Here is a 3,979-nt window from a genome sequence, read left to right as displayed (position 1 = left end):
CATACAAAGCAAATATATAATTGACTGATTTAACCATAGACATGGAAAATGAAAAAGAATCATTAATCAATAGAACAACTATTCTATACCCTAACTCCACCATGTAGTGTTTCTCATTACAAGTTGCAGTTGCGTACTCTCATTATGAGTATATGACATCAAACAACTATACCCAGAATTCAAAAGCATAACCATTCAAAAAGACCAAATAATTTAGATGTCTATCATTTTCAGTCGCTGGAATATAGCGAGAACCCTAATTTCAAAAAACTCAAATCAATAAAAACACAAACCCTAATCGAATAAAAAAGAACAAAAAAAAAACAAAAAAAAAACAAACACAAACCCTAAATTCAAACTCGAATTAATCGTAACCAAATCGAAAGCAAACTTAGAGCTTGAATTAATTAAACTGATTCAAGAAAATTAAAAAATAAATTGAAATTTACATACCTTACCAGATTAGCGCGAGAGATTAATGAACAAAGACATAGAAATTGAAGAGCGAAATTGAAGAGTAGCGAAGAAAAACAATCGCCTCTTCAGAGAACTTGGAGGAAGAGGGAGAAAATCTAAAAAAGAGAGAGAAAAAAATGAGGAAAACCTAGGTAGTCATTCAAAGCGCAATATTACAAAAATGCCCTTAATGAGGCAGGTGGAATGTGAGCCGTTAGATTAAGCATGATCAACGGTCCAGATGAGTTCCTAGTTCCTATTATAGACCTAGGTTCTCACATGATCTTGGTTCAATATATATATATATATATATATATATATATATATATATATATATATATATATATATATATATAGGGTCGGGATCCGGTGAGAACCACCCTTTATGTGAGAACTAGCATTTATATGAGAACCAATACCAACCGTTAGATTTTACGAAATTCAACCTCTAAGATCTACACTCTCACGTTCTCTTTCCTCTCCATTCTCATCTCCTTTCTCTCTCCTCCTCTCCATTTTCTCACGCATCTCTCCTCTCCATTGTCTTTGAAGCTTCAGAAGCGGCTCGCCGCCGATATTCTCAAGTGTGGTCGTGGTAAGGTTTGGCTTGATCCTAATGAAGGCAATGAAATCTCCATGGCTAACTCTCGTAATTTCTTTCTCTCTTCTTTGATTTCAATTTTCTTCAGTTGTCTTTTTGTTTTAGTTATTTTCAATCGACCGTCAGATTTTATTGTTTTTCTACTTTTTCTGATGATTATCTTAATTAGAACCCTATAAATTCTTACGGTAGTTGATGTAGTGCTTTTTTATGTGATTTTCTGGAAAATAGTGATCGTTTGATGTATCATTGATCGAATTGTAGGAAGTATTATGAAAACATTGTAATTTTTTGTGAATTATATTTGTTGATTGATTTCATTAGTGTTTATTCTAAAAACTTGAATTTGCAAATGTCGATATATCTGCGAATTTCGGTTTTAATTTTAGAAGAAATTATTTAATTGATCAAGTTGAATGATTTAGTTCGTATTATGAATAAGTTATATGTTGTTATATTTACCTTGATGATTTTGTGATCTTGTAATGGTTTTGTAAAGTTCATTGGAGTTGATATGGCTTCATTATGCAATTGAAGTTTATATTATGTTGATTGTTTTGGTAATTAGTTTTTTTTTTTTAAAGATATGAATGAATAGGAATTTATGTTTAATTGATTTGTTTAGGTCAAAGTTGGTTAAGGATGGTTTCATTATAAGGAAGCCTGCCAAGATTCATTCAAGGTCTCGTGCTCGTCGTATGATGAAGGCGAAGAGGAAGGGTCGTCACTCAGGATACGGTATACGCACCATTAACCTGTGTTAATTGTCGAATTTTCTTCTGTCTAAATTTGTTGGTTTGTGTATTGACTTAATGTGTAGCTGTTGTGTATGAAGCTCCTCACATTAAGTAGATTAGCTACCAGAAACACTAATCATCACTTAGAGAGCATTCAACAATAGTGGCTTGTGATTTAAATCTTGGTCTGATATTTCTTCTGGTGTGCCGTGTGATGTCTTGGCTAGTTTAATGATAATTCTGTGCTAGATCTCATAGTTTAAACTTCAAATAGTTGAGGGATGGCTGACAAATGTCTTGTGTAAACTTATAATTCTAATTTTATACGTGTTCATTCTAATTGGAAACTCTTTGTGCTGTATAGAGTCATCAGCCATTGTGTCATGGGCTTTCAAGAAAGAGTTGTGGAGCATGGTGATGTGAAGCAAGATGATCAATCAAGGGCTCTCAGCCTGCATGCATTTTCTGATTTGTCATGCGTTTCACCCGTTGTATTTCTTTTTTTATTAAAAGAATCTTATATCTATGGTAGTACTTCTTTGTTGCACAATATTATTAGGTGGTAGTTAATCACGATTATTTCTCATGTTCTTTACTCTTCTTTAAATATTTTTTGTGAACTAACTATTGTCTTGTGGACTCTTGCCTTTTCCTGTTCTATTGAGTTACTTCAAATACTTTAATCTGTATCATACAGGTAGGCGGCAAGTTCATTTGTTCCTTGCTCTAAAGTTATAGGCATCTGAAATTCTGGTTGTAATAAATGCTGATTTATGTTTTTTTTTTATTTTCCTGGAGCATTCGGTATAGTGCATAGTCATTAGTCATGCATTTCTCTTGCTTGTTTATAAATTTTATCAGTTGACAAGTTGTTTTTTTTTATCAATAAGGGAACTATGATTCTGGCTTGGCTGATAAAAATTGATGTTAATGAGGTTCAGCAAATAGGCATTGCAAGTAGAGTAGTAATGTCCAACTTTTACTAATTTATTATAGCCTTCTTTGCCAAAGAAGGTGAAGAGAGGAAGAGGTGACTTACAAACTTTATGTGTTTTGGAACGTGGTTTCTGCCGTTGTACACGCTGTAAATTACAGGGCTGTTTTGTCAAAAAAAAAAAAAATTTATTACAGGGCTGTGCTTTCCTATATAGCAGTTAACATAGTACGACTATATGAGCAATCACTTTTGTTAAAGCTAAAACCCTAAGATTTCCTATTTGCAGTGTAGTTGGATTTTAAATATGCAACATGTCATATGTGAACCTATTAGCTCAATTGGTAGAGCACTATGCAAATGCATAGGAGATGTAGGTTCAATTCCTACATAGGTTATCTTTATAAACAAAATTCATTAAAAAAAAAAAAATCAAATTCGTACTAATTATATGAGCAAAAAATTGGTTTGAAATAATTTATAACTATATAAACTTTGTTACAATTAAACTCTCATACAAACTTGTGTCTCCACTTACATAAATGAACCTACGTGGGATTCGAACCCACATCTTTTGTGCATTTACACAATGCTCTACCCCTGAGCTAGTAGGCTGACGTATTTAAAACATTCAAACACTCTCACAAATGAGCATTAATTTGACAAAATAATCAAGAATCATTTGCCCATTTAAAAATGAGCATTAAATAGTTTGCTCATTTGACAAAAGAGCATTGAATTTTTTTGCTCATTTGACAAATGAACAAAAATATTTTTTGCGCATTTGTCAAATGAGAAAATAATTAATTGCTCATTTGAAAAATGAGCATTAAATAGTTTGCTCATTTGACAAAGGAGCATTGAATTTTTTTGCTCATTTGTCAAATGTCAAATGAGAAAAAAAATTCAAAGCTCCTTTGTCAAATGAGCATTAAATAGTTTGCTCATTTGACAAAGGAGCATTGAATTTTTTTGCTCATTTGACAAATGAGCACAAAATAATTGCTCATTTGACAAATGAGAAATAATTAATTGCTCATTTGACATGATAAGAGGTTGAGAGAGATAGTCGAAGTACATTAGTACAAAATATCATTCACACACATTTATCTCATTTACATATGGCTGATAAAATTTTCATGATTTGAAGTACTTTTTGCCTGAAGCTCAAAATGCTAAATAAGATCTTCTTTCATTGACATTTATATTTCATAAAGAGATAGTCACTGGTTAAAAGTGCCAGTTACAGGA

At 32.0% G+C, this 3,979-nt stretch overlaps 1 long non-coding RNA gene across 1 annotated transcript; it reads left to right on the top strand.

The window, feature by feature from the left end:
• Positions 1-1,311: 1,311 nt before the first annotated feature.
• LOC110717887 lies at positions 1,312-2,916 on the top strand. Its single transcript, XR_002510817.1, has 2 exons — positions 1,312-1,795; positions 2,159-2,916. It is a non-coding gene; the product is annotated as an uncharacterized LOC110717887 (long non-coding RNA).
• Positions 2,917-3,979: the final 1,063 nt, after the last annotated feature.

This window comes from Chenopodium quinoa, unplaced genomic scaffold (assembly GCF_001683475.1).
Source record: "Chenopodium quinoa cultivar QQ74 unplaced genomic scaffold, ASM168347v1, whole genome shotgun sequence".
In the NCBI taxonomy this organism is placed as follows: Eukaryota; Viridiplantae; Streptophyta; class Magnoliopsida; order Caryophyllales; family Amaranthaceae; genus Chenopodium; species Chenopodium quinoa.
Note: the sequence above shows the minus strand (reverse complement) of the source record. Positions and strands in the feature narration are given on the sequence as shown.